Here is a 20,354-nt window from a genome sequence, read left to right as displayed (position 1 = left end):
CCTCCTGCCAGCGGGAGACCAGCCGTCCCTTTGACCTGAGGGCTAAGAGTGTGGCTTTCCACACCATGGCATTCTCCTTCTCCACCTGTCCACTCCCCCGGGGATTATAGCTCGTGGTCCTACTAGTTGCAATACCCCTGGCCAGTAGATATTGGCGCAGCTCGTCACTCATAAACGAGGACCCTCTGTCACTGTGGATATAGCATGGGTATCCGAACAGAGTGAAGAGCTTGCGCAGGGCTTTTATAACTGACGTGGTAGTGGTGTCGAGGCAGGGGATGGCAAAGGGGAACCGCGAGTACTCGTCAATTATGTTAAGAAAGTACACATTGCGGTCGGTGGAGGGAAGGGGGCCCTTAAAGTCAACACTCAGTCGCTCAAAGGGGTGGGTGGCCTTGATGAGTGGTGCCTTTTCGGGTCGGTAGAAGTGCGGTTTGCACTCTGCGCAGACTTGGCAGTCCCTGGTCATCATCCTGATTTCCTCAAGGGAGTAAGGCAGGTTCCGGGCTTTCACGAAGTGGAAAAGCCGGGTGACTCCCGGGTGGCAAAGGTCTACATGTAGGGCGTATAGCCGGTCGATCTGCGAGCTGGCGCATGTTCCCCGGGATAGGGCATCTGAGGGCTCGTTGAGCTTCCCAGGCCTGTACATGATGTCATAGTTGTAGGTGGAGAGTTCGATTCTCCACCTCAGGATTTTATCATTTTTGATTTTGCTCCGCTGCTGATTATTAAACATGAATGCGACTGAGCGCTGGTCAGTTAGCAGGGTGAACCTTTTGCTGGCAAGATAGTGCCTCCAGTGCCTTATAGCTTCCACTATGGCCTGGGCCTCTTTCTCTACCGCAGAGTGCCGAATTTCAGGGCCTTGAAGGGTACGGGAGAAGAACGCCACTGGTCTTCCTGCCTGGTTGAGGGCAGCAGCCAGCGCAAAGTCGGAGGCGTCACTCTCTACTTGGAAGGGAATGGCCTCATCCACCGCATGCATTGCTGCTTTGGCAATGTTCCCTTTTATGCGGTTGAAGGCCGCGTGGGCCTCGGCAGAGAGTGGACTTGACCGGGGGGGGTGGGCCTTGTCTGCATAGTTAGAGACCCATTGGGCGTAATATGAAAAGAAGCCCAGGCACCTTTTGAGGGCTCTGAGGGTATTGGGAAGAGGGAGTTCCAACAAGGGTCGCATACAGTCGGGGTCAGGGCCAATGACTCCATTCTCCACGACACACCCAAGGATAGCAAGTCGGGTGGTCCCAAATACACACTTGTCCTTGTTATAGGTGAGGTTGAAAGATTTGGCCACTTGGAGAAATTTTTGAAGGTTGTTGTCGTGATCCTGCTGGTCGTGACTGCAGATGGTGATGTTATCCAGATATGGGAACGTGGCCTTCAGTTGGCACTGGTCCACCATCCGGTCCATTGCCCTCTGGAAGACAGATACACCATTCGTGACACCAAAGGGGACGCGCAGGAATTGATAAAGCCTGCCGTCCGCCTCGAAGGCAGTGTAAGGGCGGTCCTCCCGGCGGATGGGGAGCTGATGGTAAGCGGATTTTAGGTCTATGGTCGAGTACACCTTGTACTGTGCTATCTGATTGACCATATCCGCGATGCGGGTTAGAGGGTACGCATCGAGCTGCGTGAACCTATTGATGGTCTGGCTATAGTCCACGACCATCCTATTCTTCTCCCCGTTCCGAACAACCACCACCTGCGCCCTCCAAGGACTTGTGCTTGCCTCGACGACCCCCTCCGTGAGCAGCCGCTCCGTGAGCCGTGAGCAGCCGCTCCGGCTTAATGAAAGCTCTGTCCCCCGCGCTGTCCCTCCTGCTTTTAGTTGCCACAGGTTTACAGTCGGGGGTCAGGTTGGCGAACAGCGGTGGGGGAGGGATCCTGAGGGTGGAGATGCCGCAAGTGGTGTCGGTAGTGCAGCAGTTGGCATGATGTTGGGTGGGATGTGCGGGTTGGTGTGTGTGTGTGGTCAGTAGCGGGGTACGTGACATCTCTACAAAACGGGATTTATGACAGTAATTGGTGGGAGGGGCCCATCATACTTCGTTGTCACGCTTTTCAGGTGGCTCTGGAAGTCCAACCCCAACAGCACAGGGGCACACAGTTGAGGCAAGACCTGTAACGTAAAGTCCCGATATTCTGTGCCCTGCACCACTAGTGTCGCTACACAACCCCCCCGGATGTCTGTTGTATGCGACCTGGAGGCCATGGTGACCCTCTGACTTACCGACCGTATCATGAGTCCACAATGCTGCACCGTGGCCAGGTGGATAAAACTCTCTGTGCTGCCTGTGTCAAACAGGCAGCTTGTCCTGTGCCCCTCCACCAGGATGTCCATCATTGACCTTGCGAGCTGGTGGGGAGCGCTTTGGTCGAGAGTCACAGAAGCCAAGGTGGGGTCGCTGTCTTGGTCCGGCGTGGTGGGGTGCCCCGTGAGCACCCGTTGGTCGTAGGCAGTGGGAGGTGGCGCCGACCAAGATGGCCGCCCCCATGTCTCGCACGTGGTGGCGGCGTGCAGGGAAGATGGCAGCCCCCATGTCTCGCACGTGGTGGCAGTGTGCAGGGAAGATGGTGACCCCCACGTCTCGCACGCGGCACTGCTCGATCCCACTCGCGGTTTTGACTTACAGACCTTGGTGAAGTGGCCCTTCTTTCTGCAGCTGGAACAGGTAGCTTGTCGGGCCGCGCAGCGTTTCTGGAGGTGCTTCTCCAGTCCGCAGAAGTAGCACTTCGCGGACTCACGACTGGCTGCAGCCGAGGTCGATTCGCCGGCGGGTTGCGGGGTCTGCGGCACCCACGAGGCCATCGGGGGATCGCATGCCTGGAGAGCCTCGGAGTTATGCAGAGCGGCCTCCAGCGTATCAGCCAGCTCCATCGCCGAATTTAGGGTAAGATCGGCTTTTTCCAGCAGCCGCTGGCGCACGTACACTGACCCGGTCCCCGTAACAAAGGCGTCTCTCACTAGGAGTTCTGCATGCTGTGCCGTCGTCAGCTCCTGGCAATTGCAGGCCCGCACGAGTGTCTGTAGGGCCCGGACAAACTCAGCACTCGATTCCCCGGGGCGTTGTTGCCGTGTCGCTAAGCGATGCCGAGCATAGACGCTGTTTATCGGCCGCAGGTATTGTCTTTTGAGTGCGTTCATCGCGCCGTCATAGTTCGGCTGGTCTCTGATCAGCGAATAAACCTGTGGACTGACCCTGGAGAGAAGAACTCTGCGCTTCGCTACGGGGTCGGTCGCTTTAATCTCCTCTAGATACGTTTCGAAGCAGGCCAGCCAGAGTTCGAAGCGTTTCTAGCGTCAGGCATTTGCAGATCGAGGTCTAATTTTTCTGGTCGCAGGGCCTGCTCCATGTTTTAAAATGTACAGCAAATAGAATTGAAGCACCTTCAATTACTCCAAAAGACTGAGGTTTGGTAAAATACTGAAAGGCTTTTATTGGCTGTACAATACGACCTCCACAGTGTGTGTCTGCCCCCGGACTGAGGGGGGAGGGGCAAGGCGAACACCTTTATACAGCATTCTGTGGGAGGAGCCACAGGGGCAGTCAGCAGAGGGGTGTGTCCAGACAGGTAACCGAGTTACAACATATATACATGGTTTACCACAGCAACACTTCCTTTGTATACCTCTGAACTGATGGTCTTCAGAAGCAATGATTCAATCTAACCTCTGTTGTATGGTACAATCAGTTCTCCTTTCAGTTTTAGTGTATACAGGCCTGCTCAGCCCAATCCCCGCATTCAAAGGTCACACCTTTCCAGTGAGCAGTGTAGTGAATCTTTATTGTGCACTCTATATAGCAAGTATGTCTTTTCTTAAGCAGGGGAACTGTTTCACCAGGGCCCTCCATAATTGTGGTACGTTTGCCTTGCTCCTGTGCTGGGAGTTTCTTGCAAAGGAATTATTGCCTTCATTATTGCTTGATACATCTGCATGTTTGCATTCAATGTCAAATTCACCAGCATCTCTTTGCAATTTCCAACAGAATCAGAACAAGAATCAGGTTTATTATCACTGACATGTGCCTTGAAATTTGTGGCAGTAGTAGAGGGCAAGTTATAAAAACTACCATAAATTACAAGTGCAAAAAAAAAAGGAATAAGGAAGTACTATAAATGAACCATTCAGAAATCTGTCGGAGAAGTGGAAGAAGCATTAAGTCTCTGAGTGTGGGTCTTCAGGTTCCTGCACTTCCTTCCTAAAGGTAGTAATGAGAAGTGGGCATGTTCCAGATGGTGAGGGCCCTTAGAGAGGGATTCCACCTTCTTGAGGTACTACCTCTTGAAGATACCTTCAATGGTGGGGAAGGTTGTGCCTGTGTAAAGGAACTTAAAATTATACCAACTATATTTTCTTCACAGTTTGCATTTTACTAGTAATTCCAATGTAAAAATGAATGAATAGAACACGGGCTTAATTTAAAACTTATTTCTATGTTTAATTCACTGCACTTTCAAGGTGACAATGCATTGAAGGAAATTCCTGATGTTAAGTTTCTGACTTGTTCATGGAAAATGTACACAATTCTGCAAATAGTAGGAAAGCCTTTAAACCTTGTTTGTTTTAGCTCATCTTTGAACCAATGTTTTTGATTTGTATTTAATAATGAAAAATCTCAATGTCAGAGAGTGGATCAATCATTCAAAAGGTTCCTACCCTAAATAATCAAAACCCAGAAGAATCTAGTGTATGGACATGGATAAGCCACTTCAAACCTTATGAGTGGCATTTTATTAGGCATTACTCTGCCATGGATAGTCCCAGGCCCGGCTGCGAAAGTAGGAAGATTGGGCATGGGGCTAGCAACCCCATCTCATAAAAACCCAGAGCCACAGAAATGCCAATAGAAGCTCCAAAGACCTCATCCTGAGAAAGGAAGGACCTTTATGGTTGGTTACACCTGAGGACAACTTGAAAGACTGGACCAGGACAGAGGAATCTGGCAAGCCGTTGTCAGCGGCCTGTGCCCCCGTAGGGTTGATGGGCTTAGGTGAGGTATGTGGACATTCATTAACACTGCACTGACTGCAAGCTAATTCCCCATTCTGCTGCCATAAAGTGCTTGAGATTCCATAAATAGGGTTTCTGTAGAGGGCTGAAGAAACTCCAAGGAGGTTCAACCCCTTGGATTTTGATGTCACCTTGGCTGATAGGGACATGCTGTTGAAATAGTGCAAGGAGTAAAACATAAAATATACAATATACATCAGAGCAAGCTGGAATGGCAAGTGATAATATCCGAGGCTATCATGATGGGAAAGTTATCAATATGCTTTAAGTACCAGGGATAGAGTTCCTCTTGTCTTCACCTACCGCCCACCAGCCTCTGCGTCCAAAACATAATTCTCTGAAACTTCCACCATCTCCAACGGGATCCCACCACCAAGCACATTTTTTCCCTCCCCCCCCCCACCACTTCCTGCTTTCTGCATGGATCACTCCCTACGTGACTCCCTTGTCCATTCGTCCCTCCCCACTGATCCCCCTTCCGGCACTTATCCTTACAAGCGGAACAAATGCCACACCTGCCCCTACACCTCCTCCCACCCTACTATTCAGGACCCCAAACATTCCTTCCAGGTGAGGTGACACTTCACCTGTGGGTCTTCTGGGGTCATACAGGTGTTCAGTGTTCCTGGTGTGGCCTTCTGTATATCGGTGAGACCCGATGTAGATGGGGAGACCGCTTCGCCAAGCACCTATGCTCTGTCCACCAGAAGAAGTGGGATCTCCCAGAGGTCATCCATTGTAATTCCACTTCCCATTTCTATTCTGATATGTCAATCCATGCCTCCTCTACTGTCGCAATGAGGCCGCACTCAGGTTGGAGGAACAATATCTTATATTCCGTCTGGGTAACCTCCAGTCTCGTGGCATGAACATCGATTGTCGATTTCCAGTAATGTTCCCCACCATTCCCCATTCCCTTTTCCCTCGCTCACCTTATCTTCTTGCCTGCCCATTGCCTCCCTCTGGTGCTCTTCCCCCCTTTTCTTTCTTCCTTGGCCTTCTGTCTATTATTACATTCCCCCTTCTCCAGCCCAGTATCTCCTTCACTAATCAACTTTCCCGCTCTTTACTTCACACCCTCCCCCTCTTGGTTTCACCTATCACCTTGCGTTTCTCGCTCCCCTCCCCCCACCGTTTAAATCTACTCCTCATCTTTTTTTCTCCAGAACTGCTGAAGGGTCTCAGCCCGAAACTCGATTGTACCCTTGTCCATAGATGCTGCCTGGCCTGCTGAGTTCCTCCAGCATTCCGTGCGCGTTGCTTGGATTTCCAGCATCTGCAGATTAAGGACCAGGTAGGTTTTACAAATTACTGTTAATTTCATCAATAGTATTTCCATGATATTGTGAACTCTCTTAAATTGCATGATGCTGAAAAATCAGCAGTGGGATCACAAAGTTCCTTTCACCCTTCAACTCAGCTCGGGCTGCCCAAATATTTGGTTGTGCACATTCTGTCATTTACCAATGCAGGTTTTGGTCAACAAGCTCCAGATTAATGACAGCCACAAGACTACCAGAGCCTCGTGGGCAACACAAGATGAAATTCCAAGGTTGATATCATTCCTAGGCCTTTCCAGCTGCCAGAATCTGGATTTTCCATGTGAGTCCATTCTGATAAGCATTTTGGCCGAGCTGGCCTCACACACGGATGGGATGCCACAACCTGCCTACCTCGAATGCTGTCGGAATGCAAGAATGCTGCACATGCTTGCACACTTCCAACCATGGAAACAGTGTGACTTGTATGGAAATCAGTCATGCACTGAATTCATTGAATTGTACACAGTGGCTGACTTTCATCTGCTTTCCTTAGGCTGTCTCTATGAACCTGTGCTGTGCTAAACCAACGGCTGCTGGTGCCAAGTAGCTGTCAATGTTCTTGAAGTAAGGTCCCAAGCGGATCAAGATCTAAAAATCTCAGCTACTATTTGCACCATTTTGGTGTGGATGGCAGCAGTATAGTAACGGATGATTGGCAATCAACAGCTTGGCAGTGTCACCATTCTGTGCTTACGTTACGGCACAGCAGTACAGCAATACGTTATCTCCAACAGAATCATGAACGCAAGAAACACCATAAAAGCCCTTCCGAAAAATGGTATCAGCAGCCAGACATGCAACGGTCTGAGTGTGGTACACCAGCCTGTTAAGCTTAAATGAGAAAGATCAGAGTTTCCACTGCAGAACCCAGACATTGGGTGGATTCTGCTTTTCATGCATTTGAAACTAAGAGATTGGTCAATAAAAGCAAATTTTTATATTTATATATGCAAGTATGCAGATGGAATTTCTTATTTCCATAGTGGAAATGACAGGACCATAGCTGCGAGGTCAGGTGACCAAGCATTTTGAAAAGCTCAAACAGATAAATAGAGGGGTAGCTCAAACGGAGCGGCCTGTGAGTGAGTGAGCCAGTGAAGGAGTGGAGCTTTGAGGCTTTGACTCGACAGGCTTCGATGAGAAGAGGCAGAGGACAAGCTTGCTCACAGTTAGTCTTTACAATGCCTCCTGAGATGGTGATGTGCCTCTCATGTGAGATGTGGCAGTCTTGGGGAAATGCCCCTCTTCCGCAGAGTCACATCTGCCAGAAGTGCATATGGCTGGGTGAGCTGGAAGACCATGTAAGGAATCTGGAGCAGCAGCTGGATGACCTTCGACTCATAAGGGAGAATGAGGCAGTCATAGATGAGAGCTACAGGGAGGTAGTCACACCTAGGCTGTCGGAAACAGGTCGTTGGGTGACAGTCAGAGGGAGGAAAGCGAAGGTGAGCAGACAGGCAGAGCACCCCTGTAACCATTCCCCTGAATAATAAGTTTACCATCCTGGATACTGTTGGCGGGGACGACTGACCAGATGTGAGCCATGGTGGCAGGGCCTCCGGCACTGAGTCTGACCCGGTGGTGCAGAAGGGTGGGATGGAGAAGAGGAGAGCTGTCGTCATTGGAGACTCTATAGTCAGGGGAGAGGAGATTTTGTGGACGTGAGAAGGACACCCTCATGGTTTGTTGCCTCCTGGGTGCCAGGGTCCGGGATGTCTCTGACCGGGTACACGACATCCTGGTGCGAGAGGGAAAGCAGCCAGAAGTCGTAATACATGTTGGTACCGACGACATAGGCAGGAAGAGGGATGAGGTCCTGAAGTGTGAGTTTCGGGAACAAGACAGAAGGCTGAAGAACAGGACCTCAAGGGTGGCGTTCTCAGGATTGCTGCCAGTGCTAAGTGACAGTGATGGTAAGAATTGGAGGAGATGGCACTTGAATGTGTGGCTGAGGAGTTGGTGCAGGGAGCAGGGTTTTAGATTTCTAGATCATTGGGATCTCTTCTGGGGAAGGTGGGACCTCTACAGATTGGATGGGTTGCACCTGAACCCGAGGGGGAGCAATATCCTTGCAGGTAGGTTTACTAGCATGGTTCGGGAGGGTTTAAACTAATTTGCAAGGGGGATGGGACCCAGAGCGATAGAGCAGTGAAAGAAGTGCATGGAGTAAAGCCAGATCTAACATATAGAGAGGCTTTGAGGAAAGAGAAGCAGAATAAATGGTGTAAAGGTAGCAAGGCAGAAGAGCTGAAGTGTGTGTACCTCAATGCAAGAAGCATCAGGAACAAAGGTGGTGAACTGAGAGCTTGGATACATACATGGAATTATGATGTAGTGGCCATTACAGAGAATTGGCTGGCACCAGGGTAGGAATGGATTCTCAATATTCCTGGATTTCAGTGTTTTAAAAGGGATAGAGAGGGGGGAAAAGGGGAGGAGGAGTGGCATTGCTGGTCAGGGATACTATTACAGCTACAGAAATGGTGGGTAATGTAGCAGGATCCTCTTTGAGTCAGTATGGGTGGAAGTCAGGAACAGGAAGGGAGCAGTTACTCTATTGGGGATATTCTATAGGCCCCCTGGTAGCAGCAGAGATACAGAGGAGCAGATTGGGAGGCAGATTTTGGAAAGGTGCAAAAAGAACAGGGTTGTTATCATGGGTGACTTTAACTTCCCTAATATTGATTGGCACCTGATTAGTTCCAAGGGTTCAGATGGGGCAGAGTTTGTTAAGTGTGTCCAGGACGGATTCCTGTCACAGTATATGGACAGGCTGACTAGGAGGAATGCCATACTAGATCTAGTACTAGGTAATGAACCGGGTCAGGTCACAGATCTCTTAGTGGGTGAGCATCTGGGGGACAGTGACCACCGCTCCCTGGCCTTTAGCATTATCATGGAAAAGGATAGAATCAGAGAGGACAGGAAAATTTTTAATTGGGGAAGGGCAAATTATGAGGCTATAAAGCTAGAACTTGCGGGTGTGAATTAGGATGATGTTTTTGCAGGGAGATGTACTCTGGACATGTGGTCGATGTTTAGAGATCTCTTGCAGGATGTTAGGGATAAATTTGTCCTGGTGAGGAAGATAAAGAATGGTAGGGTGAAGAAATCATGGGTGACAAGTGAGGTGGAAAATCTAGTCAGGTGGAAGAAGGCAGCATACATGAGGTTTAGGAAGCAAGGATCAGATGGGTCTATTAAGGAATATAGGGAAGCAAGAAAGGAGCTTAAGGAAGGGCTGAGAAGAGCAAGAAGGGGGCATGAGAAGGCCTTGGCGAGTAGGGTAAAGGAAAACCCCAAGGCATTCTTCAATTACGTGAAGAACAAAAGGATGACAAGAGTGAAGGTAGGACCGATTAGAGATAAAGGTGGGAAGATGTGCCTGGAGGCTGTGGAAGTGAGCGAGGTCCTCAATGAATACTTCTCTTCAGTATTCACCAGTGAGAGGGAACTTGATGATGGTGAGGACAATATGAGTGAGATTGATGTTCTGGAGCATGCTGATATTAAGGGAGAGGAGGTGTTGGAGTTGTTAAAATACATTAGGATGGATAAGTCCCTGGAGCCTGAGGGAATATTCCCCAGGCTGCTCCATGAGGCGAGGGAAGAGATTGCTGAGCCTCTGGCTAGGATCTTTATGTCCTCGTTGTCCACGGGAATGGTACCGGAGGATTGGAGGGAAGCGAATGTTGTCCCCTTGTTGAAAAAAGGTAGTAGGGATAGTCCGGGTAATTATAGACCAGTGAGCCTTGTGTCTGTGGTGGGAAAGCTGTTGGAAAAGATTCTTAGAGATAGGATCTATGGGCATTTAGAGAATCATTGTCTGATCAGGGACAGTCAGCATGGCTTTGTGAAGGGCAGATCATGTCTAACAAGCCTGATAGAGTTCTTTGAGGAGGTGACCAGGCACTTAGATGAGGGTAGTGCAGTGGATGTGATCTATATGGATTTCAGTAAGGCATTTGACAAGGTTCCACACGGTAGGCTTATTCAGAAAGTCAGAAGGCATGGGATCCAGGGAAGTTTGGCCAGGTGGATTCAGAATTGGCTTGCCTACAGAAGGCAGAGGGTCGTGGTGGAGGGAGTACATTCAGATTGGAGGATTGTGACTAGTGATGTCCTACAAGGATCTGTTCTGGGACCTCTACTTTTCGTGATTTTTATTAACGACCTGGATGTGGGGGTAGAGGGGTGGGTTGGCAAGTTTGCAGATGACACAAAGGTTGGTTGTGGTGTAGGTAGAGGATTGTCGAAGACTGCAGAGAGACATTGATAGAATGCCGAAGTGGGCTGAGAAGTGTCAGATGGAGTTCAACCCGGAGAAGTGTGAGGTGGTATACTTTGGAAGGACAAACTCCAAGGCAGAGTACAAAGTAAATGGCAGGATACTTGGTAGTGTGGAGGAGCAGTGGGATTTGGGGGTAGATGTCCACAGATCCCTAAAAGTTGCCTCACAGGTAGATAGGGTAGTTAAGAAAGCTTATGGGGTGTTAGCTTTCATAAGTCGAGGGATAGAGTTTAAGAGTCGCGATGTAATGATGCAGCTCTATAAAACTCTGGTTAGGCCACATTTGGAGTACTGTGTCCAGTTCTGGTCACCTCACTATAGGAAGGATGTGGAAGCATTGGAAAAGGTACAGAGGAGATTTACCAGGATGCTGCCTGGTTTAGAGAGTATACATTATGATCAGAGATTAAGGGAGTTTGGGCTTTACTCTTTGGAGAGAAGGAGGATGAGAGGAGACATGATAGAGGTGTACAAGATAATAAGAGGAATAGATAGAGTGCATAGCCAGCACCTCTTCCCCAGGGCACCACTGCTCAATACAAGAGGACATGGCTTTAAGGTAAGGGGTGGGAAGTTCAAGGGGGATATTAGAGGAAGGTTTTTTACTCTGAGAGTGGTTGGTGCGTGGAATGCACTGCCCGAGTCAGTGATGGAGGCAGATACACTCGTGAAGTGTAAGAGACTACTAGACAGGTATATGGAAGAATTTAAGGTGGGGGGTTATATGGGAGGCAGGGTTTGAGGGTCGGCACAACATTGTGGGCCGAAGGGCCTGTAATGTGCTGTACTATTCTATGTTCTATGTAATACTGCTGAATTTCTGCATACTTTTTGCTCACGGGCTTTTAGGCAAAGTTGGCAGTGGACTGGATGTTTTACCAGCTACCTTATTGAAGTACTCAATAGAGATATCCACATCAGGTTATATTTGAGGTCCTAGTCTCCAAGAAAATGGCAGAGTATATTTGCTTTTCTCTTACCCTTTCCCTTCAGGCCATTTGTCCATAGGGAACTCAGCTCTTAGTGCACACCTTCACCAAATGGTCCTCATTGCATTATTATTTGAACCAGTCAATGGGTGAATGAATTAAAGGCCAACTTGAAAGTGTAACTCCCTTCCTCCATCGTAGAAGCAGCCTGGTTTGCCAAATATTCTCTGATTTCATTTTACATTGGATCAGATAATTCTAGTTGATAATATGAAATATGATGATTTCTTCTTCCATCTGGCCAAAATTATTTATTAGCATTGTTCTTCATAACTTTCATAATAAATAAGGGAAATTTTAATGAAATACTGTGTTCAACCCACAGGATCAAGAGAAACATTAATCTTGCCTCAGAATTTTTTGCAGCCAAATTCAGTTGAAAGTAAAATCAGCTCAGGTATAAAGTCAATGCTGAACTTATTTTTCTCAGAGTCTTGACAGATGGGTAGTATTAAAATTTATCTCAGTCACAATGTCTGCATTACCAGTTCCAATTTAGAATAATTTAAATTTAATTGATGAAATCATCCATTAAAATTATTGTCCTGGTCTCATAGGTCCTGCCTAATCTCCTACTGCATGTGATCTACCTCTAAATACTGATCTGGTGATCAGTAGCAGACTCCACTGTTTTTCTTATACCACAAGTATATTTCTGGACTATTTCATTATATTGCTTTATGACTCCCAGAAGATAAAGTTCATTTATTCTACTGTATGGTAGTTGATTTTTATTTTAACTGAATGAGGAATTTCATGTAGAATTTTATCATCTGTTTGTGTTTACTGAAGATCTGTGAAATTATTTGAGGCTTTCTGTTTGTCTGTACAATGTATCTTAAATGCAGATACTTAATTGGTCTTCTATGCACTCCTGATGCATGAACTCAAGGTCCTCAGTGCCATACCAATGCTTCTTCTGCACTTTGGGCAGTCATAGGCCACTGACCCCCATGTGTTTGCAGGGATATAAAGCCTTTTCAGTACATTGTTGTCTCTTTTCCTCTGTCTACCTGGTAATCTCTACTGTGACAGCTCAAATTAGAATGTCTGTTTCAGGAGCATGGTGTCAGGCATTTGAGTGATGCAGTCTGCCCAGTGGAGCCAACTGACTGAAAATTAGAGCCTTAATGCTGGGGATGTTGGCCTAGGAGAGGAAATTAATGTTGGTTCACTTAAACTTCCAGTGGAAGGTGTTATAGAGACAGTGTAGGATCAAAGCTTGCATGCCACCTTGCAACAAACGTAAGATGGAGATGAATTTTTGCATGCTGCCAAATTTGAGGAGTGTGCTCCAGAGCCCATTCTAATTGATCAAATCTAAAGCCTTGATAAACCCGTCAATGCAAATTTATCTCCATTTTGTGGATTGTTGCAATTATATTGTCTCTGAGGTCCTTTGCACATCCTTCCCTTCCAGATGGGGAAGATAATATTGTGCATACGAAACTTATAAGCGATATTCACATCACAGAACTTTTTAGAACTTCAGCAGAGATATTCCCTGTTCTTAGACCTTGGCATTCCTTTGGGTTTTGGCCATTCTGAATTTTTGTTATGCAGGAATGGCAGCAAGACTAGACCAAACTGACAGAGTGAACTTCCCTCACACTGAGACCATAGTCCTGTTAGGTAGGTCTTCTCAGCAGAACCTGACAACCTTTTATCCTTGATAATTTTACCTTCATTTGTGGCACTTACTAGAGTAAGGCATTGGGTGTTTGGGACTTAGATGCCCATGACAGGTCTGAAGAGCTGGTACATGCCATGTTTGTCAGCAAATTTCTTGCCCCTGGTACTCTTTATATCCACTTATGTTATTTGGGTCTTGGGTTTTCTGCTGAATCTCAGAACGCAGACTTTTTTCTTTTAACATGGTAAAGCTTCTAAGCCTGCATTTACAGTTAAATAGCTCCTGGATCACCCACCAGTCTCTTCAAACTGGCCTTAGTTTTCACTGACGTAGAAGGTTATTATAGTGGACCTCATATATGTTGATTCTGGTGTATTTCAGGGTGAGCCATATGCTGTGGGTATTCTGTGATTCCTGTTGACAAGCAATTGACTGATCGTCTGCGAGATATTATCATGGGAAAGCTACCGTGAGAGTTTAACATTGACTTTATTGCAGCAGAATTTTTGATGCTGCTTGTGTTTGGAGGTAGGTCTTCAAATGTTGCCTGTACTGTTCATGGGCAGAGGTAACTAGGGAGGAGAAACACCAATACTGCCCCAGATTCTCCGATCTACAAGATGTCATAATGAGGCAGAAAGAGTGACTTCCTGGGGATGGGAACGAGAAAGCTTTAAGAAACGTCACAAAAATGTAGTTGAAGTTGTTACAGAAAACATCAGCAGGAGTGCAAAATCTTATTCTTGGATTCAGTATTGAGGGCAATTTAATAACCTTGTGAGATCAGCAAATTGAGCACAATAGCATATTCACCCATATGCCGGAACACATATTCATATAATGTCATACTGCTTTTTCTTGGTCGCCATCAACAAATTCTTCGTCATTTATACAACATAGGAGGTTACTGTAAATTCATTGTTTTATTTTTCTTTTCCTCTTTTCTGAAGGAGAGAAAGCACAAAACAATGGGGGAAGCAGAGTTTCAGAGGTATCTCTCTAGCTATCAGACCACTATTATCTGCTGGGGAGACAACCTTTGCACATCATTAGGATTTTAGACTTCAAGGTGTTGGAGACGGTGGAAAGGGGATTTCATACATATCTGAATACAGGATTCTATCTCACCCAGCTAAATTGTAGTCAGTAGTTATTTGGCCAGACTGGATAAGTAATGAGTAAAAAATAATCATGAGAATAATGAAAACCTCGGACATTCTTATTTTGAAAGTTCTGCCACATATCTTTAATTTCCTTCACTGCCCCCTAAGGTGTACAAGACCCGAGTGGTCGATGGTCCTCACCATTATCCTGTTACACTCTAAGGACACACCAGTCCTTAAATTTCAGTGGAGCTTCCCTGGGTGACAGCGAGTTGCAGTTGTGCATTGAAGAGGCTGGCTTCCCACGTGTGTTAGGGCTTCCACAAGGACTGTGAGGATGCAGTCAGCAAGCAGATTAACTTGGGGCTCTATTCCTCCTATGTTTATCTCTCCATGTCAGAGGACGTGGGTTAAGGGTGAGGGGGGAAAAGTTTAAAGGGAACATTGGAGGGGCTTCTTCACACAGAGAGTGGGTGGGAGTATGGAATGAGCTGCCAGACGAGGTGGTAAATGCGGGTTCTTTTTTAACATTTGAGAATAAATTGGACAGATACATGGATGGTAGGTGTATGCAGGGATATGGTCCGTGTGCGGGTCAGTGGAACTAGGCAGAAAATGGTTCGGCACAGCCAAGAAGGGCCAGAGGGCCTGTTTCTGTGCTGTAGTTTCTATGGTTCTATGGTTCTATGTCCTTTTACTTTGACTGGGATGACGTTAGCCTACTCTGCTTTTCCAGGTTCTCTGGGAAGCAGTCCCATGAGGGACATAAGCATGCTGAGAGATGGCTGGAATTCCAGAAACCGCGAGGAGGCCGGATTGTGCTGGAGGATATCCAGAAGCCAGAGCAGAATGAGTGGAGCAGAGGTCTGGAGGTAATGCAGAGAGTTCCGCATATGGAGAAGGACATGAACCTGAGTCTACTTGATCTGCACAAGCTTGCTAGTTAGCACAGTGACCCTCCTCTGTGTGACTTCCTGGAGAGGCACCACCTGGATAAACAAGTGAAGATGATCATGAAACATGAAGATTTCAACACTGACCTGAGGAGACCAGGAGCTCCTGAGAATGGTCTGGGAGTGTACCTGCTTGACAAGCTCTCCCTGAAGGAGAAGAAATAGAAGTTGATATCTATTAGAGTTGAAAAAAAAACACTGTACTTGTGTGAATCCTAACTTCAAATGCATTGGAAAAGTACATCAACTGTTAAAATAAACCAATAAATTTACTCTGTTTTCAGGCAGATGGAGCTCATCAGCCATGGTTAGCAGCTCATCTAGGAGAAAGAAAACACTGATTTCAAACCTCAAATGCCTTGCGGCTATGCCCACTCATGGGAAAGGCTTCTGGAATAAACCCCAAGGGAAAAATCCGGAGCTGGAGTCACAAAGACAGTCCTATGTTGAGTTCAGTGTTGACTGGCAACTGCAATGCTGCTGGTGCCAAATTGTATCAGTCTCTGCCATTCCTTTGAGTTTATTAGATGCGTAGAGAGGGGGGCTTGCTACATAGGCAACAGCTTGCTCTTGATATCATACTACCCTAGCTTGCATATCTAGACAGTTACCACACAACATCCATGGTTGACCTTGACTAACAGAGGCCTCAGCAATAAAACAATGAACAATACACAGCCACACTGCAGAAACTCAGATGGCCAGGCAGCATATGTCAGTTTTGGTTCAAGGCCCATCACACAGTTATAGAAACAGGCTCTTCAGCGCATCTCTGCTGAGCCATTTAAACTGCTTAATCCCATTGACCTGCACCCAGACCATAGCCCTCCATATGCCTAGCATCTATGTATTTATCCAAACTTTCCTTAAACTTTGAAATTGAACTCGTATACACTACTTGCGCTGGAGCTCGTTCCACCTCTCACGACCCTCTGAGTGAAGAAGTTTCCCCTAATGTTCCCCTTAAACTTTTCATCTTTCACCCTTAACCCATGACCTCTAGTTGTAATCCCACCCAACCTTAGTGGAAAAGCCTACTTATCTATACCCTATCTATACCCCTCATAATTTTGTATACTCCTATCAAATCCCCTCCTAGTCTTCTACATTCCAAGAACTGAAGTCCTAACTTATTCAGTCTTTCCTTATAACTCAGGCCCTCCAGAACCAGCAACAGCCTTGTAAATTTTCTCTGTACTCTTTTCAACCTTTTCTTTCCTGTAGGGAGCAGAAGTGGAAAGTGTGAGCAATTTCAATTTCAGCATCTCTGAGGATCTATCCTAGGCCTAGCATATCAAAGCAGCTACAAAGGCACAGCAGCAGCTATATTTCATTAGGGGTTTGAGGAGATTTGGTGTGTCACCAAAGACACGAGCAAATGTCTATAGATGTGCCATGGAGAGCATTCTAACCAGCTGCATCACCTTCTGGTATTGGGGTGGCGGGGTGAGGGGCTGCTACAGCATAGGATTGAAAGAAACTGTAGAAAGTTGCGAACTCAGTCAGCTCTATCGATCCAGAACACCTTCAAGGAGCAAGAGTCAAAAAGGCTGCATCCTTTGTTAAGCACCCCCATCATCTAGGACATGCTCACTTCTCATTGCTACCATCAGGAAGGAGGTGCAGGAGCCTGAAGGCCCACACTCAATGATTCAGGATCAGCTTTTCCCCTCTGCCGTCAGATTTCTGAATGAACATTGAACCCATGAACACTACCTCACTATTTAAATTATATTTAATGTATGTGTATTTATATTATATGCATGTGTATATACCTACTGTAATTCACAATATTATTTATTGTAATGTATTGCTGCCACATAACAAATTTTATGACATATGCCAGTGATATTAAATCTTATTCTGACTGAGTGAAGGCAATGTTGGTATTATTTTTCCAGTGCTTTGAGACATTTGCTGGAGATAGACGAGGTATCAGAAGCATCTTGGAGGGAAGAATCATTGTTTGCTAGCACTTAGTGAGTGCAGGAGGAAGACTACAAGCAGCTCGGTCATCACTCTCAGACTTAATACCAGAATTCCACGCCCAACCATATTGCTGGACTTCAAGAAGGTGGCTCACCACTAATCCATCAAGGGCAAATAGGGATGTGCAGTGAATCCTGAACTCATCAGTCATTTCCACACGTTTAAAAATGCAGTTAACTATTAGGCAGATCATGAGTCCAAATGCACAATGAAGTTCCCTACAGGCCCTTTCATAAAAAAGTAAGAGAGCTGGTCAGTGTTTTACTCAAGACAGTAGATGTTAAGTTGCAGTATTTACTATCATTTCAGATTCTCTGTTACTCATCATCCTTCCAACATTCCCCAGTTATTGCTTAAAACCATAGGTTAAATTGGAGACTGGTGTGGATTTCTGACTTATTAACCATCTTTTTGAGGATTTAAAATACAATCAATTGGGAAACCAATTCACTCTCAGGGTTACTAGCCCAATGAGAATCAACGAAACTTACCTCACTTTCTTTTTGAACAAATCACCTGTAATTCTGTACTTAAGAATATTTTCTAATTAGCACACTTCAGTTTTTGTTCCTTAAAGAGTGAAAAAATTCTAGTAATTTCAATGATACATTCTTATGATTCATGAAGTACATGTTGGTTTGGCAGAAGGTTTAGATATGTCCAAAAAGCATGCAACTAGATTACATAGTGTGTGAATTTATTATACAAATTGAATTCCTAAATGCAATAACCCATTTCTACAATATGAAAAACAAATATCCTTTCAAAAGAGCACAGGACAGATAGCCTTACTTAGCAATGGTATCTTTAAAGAAAATAGAGATCTACTGAGCGAATTGAACAAACTGACTGAGTCTGTAGTTTAAAGAAGGTTTATTGCAGTCGACTATCAAAACAGAATTGATGAAGTTTTCTTCCTTCCAGTATTCCCTTGTGTTTTTCTCATATGGATTAAAGGCCAGTAAAGGATTGCTGAAACATGCTTAGGTTGTAATTTGGCTTACAGGCTTTGAAACTTTACTGCCTATGAAATGCTGATTACACAGGATATTTCTGGACAACAAAGAGGTTTTTTTTTTACAGATATCCTAAAGTCAATTTTGTCCCTAACTCAGAAAATACACAAATATTGCTTGAAGTAGTAACCATACCTCCAAGGCATTGTAATGAGTGGCATCTGAAACACGGAAGACTTGATTAGAAAGAACTATTACTGAAGGTGGAGGGAGAAGCAGAAAAATAGTTCTGCCGTTCCTAGGAATGGACCTGGGTAGGTATGTTGGGCCTTTGATTTTTAATAATATTATGGAAGCTTTTTCATATCTAAGTATGTCAATAAGCCAGGCATTCATAACTAGGGGACCACCTGTAACTTGATCATGAAACTATGATTAAATCATACCTTACTACATCTGGCATTTTCTTTTCCAGGCATTTCAATCTTTTGTCTCTTTTATTCTTTATTAAATATTACTTCTCATGGCCTACAGGTATCTTTCTTATTGGTTGTTCTTTATATGGTCTTGCTGTGCAGAATTAGGATCCTGCTTCCCTCGTTCAAGGATGTATTTCAGTGAAGTACTTGAAGAGTTGTCCATAACTCATGAAAGAGCTGTGTACATTGGGATCTCTTCTTTCTCTGAAACATCACATTCCTTCGTTCCCTGACATAACCTCTCTCCATTGCGATACCTTTTCATCCTTGGTGATTTTAATTTACATCAAAGTTTAGACTGCCCTCCTTCTCTGAGTGTATTGCACGTTTCCTCTCTTAACCTCATCCTCTCAAGCTTGTCATCTTGCATGCCCTTTCTACTTCTGATCAGTAACCAGGCCTCTTCATTTTCTTAATCTCCCTAGAAACACATGTGCTTCTTTCTGTACACGTCCCAGAGAAACCACTCTTAATTCATTAAGAGTTCTACATTTCAAACCTAGAAACCTAGTGGAGAAAAGTAAGTAAGATCAGTACAAGCCAATTCACTCTTTCACATCTGCTCTACCATTCAATGATTACAACAAATGCTGTACCTCAGTCCAGCACTGACCCCGAACACCTTGATTTTCTTAAGATGGAAAGATCTATTAGATTCCACCCTGAATATGCTGAATGACCGAGCATGCATAGCTCTCTTGGGTAGAAAATTCCAAAGATTCACTACCATGTCGGTGAAGAAATTTCTTCTCATATGTGTTATGAATGGCCAACCCTTTTTTTTTGATCTGTGCCTCTACTTCTATGCACCTAACCAGGGGAAGAAGCATTTTATCATCTATTCTGTCAAGCTGCTTAAAAATGTTATACATTATAATGAGAAAATGTTCTTCTATACTTTCTGTATAGGTCTGGTCTGCTTAATTCCTCTTCATACAATATCAATAGCAGCCCAACATCTTTCAGTTGCCTCCCCTACCGCCCAGCTTGGTCCATTAAATCCATTCCAAGAGTCAGTGCGGTGAACCACACCTAATTTACCTAATTTAACTGACCACTTGCTACAGTCCTTCCTTTCAAGTGTTGAAGTACTCAATCACTTTCCTTGGCTTTGATGTCAGTAGACATTACATTGGTAATTTTCCATAATAGGATGCTATTTTAAGTCCCTGAAATGCAAGAGTATGTGTATGCCTGATGAAATCTGGATGGACCACGTGAAGCACCATTTTGTCTTGTTCTCCTCTCAGTAAATTGCTCGCTGCTTAATCCTTAATAACACAGCTAAAATAACTTTCTTAAATTACTCCCCAAAATAAACTCACTTGCGTCTCAACCACAATCTTACATTGACATCTTGCCCTTTCCATGTTCTTCCTGAACAGTAAGATCAGAATGGCATCTATTTCTTTATCGTTCATGTTTCACATGTCCGTTTACCACATAATATCTTCTAAAATTAAAAAAACATAAAATGCTAGAAATACTTAGTAGGTCAGGTAGCATCTGTGGGAAGAGAAACAGAGTTAATGTTTCAGGTCAGAGTCTCTGTTTCCTCTCCCACAGGTGTGTCCTGTGATGAGTATTTCCTGAATTTTCTGACACATGAGAAAATCTGCAGATGA

The 20,354-nt window shown here is 45.3% G+C and overlaps 1 pseudogene; it reads left to right on the top strand.

Annotated features, from left to right (window-relative positions):
* Positions 1-1,601: 1,601 nt before the first annotated feature.
* Positions 1,602-15,540, top strand: LOC140211439 (ferritin, heavy subunit-like; annotated as a pseudogene).
* Positions 15,541-20,354: the final 4,814 nt, after the last annotated feature.

The sequence above is a fragment of the Mobula birostris genome, chromosome 17, assembly GCF_030028105.1.
Source record: "Mobula birostris isolate sMobBir1 chromosome 17, sMobBir1.hap1, whole genome shotgun sequence".
NCBI classification, from domain to species: Eukaryota; Metazoa; Chordata; class Chondrichthyes; order Myliobatiformes; family Myliobatidae; genus Mobula; species Mobula birostris.
The sequence above is the reverse complement of the archived record's forward strand: the minus strand, read 5'-3'. Positions and strand labels throughout refer to the sequence as shown.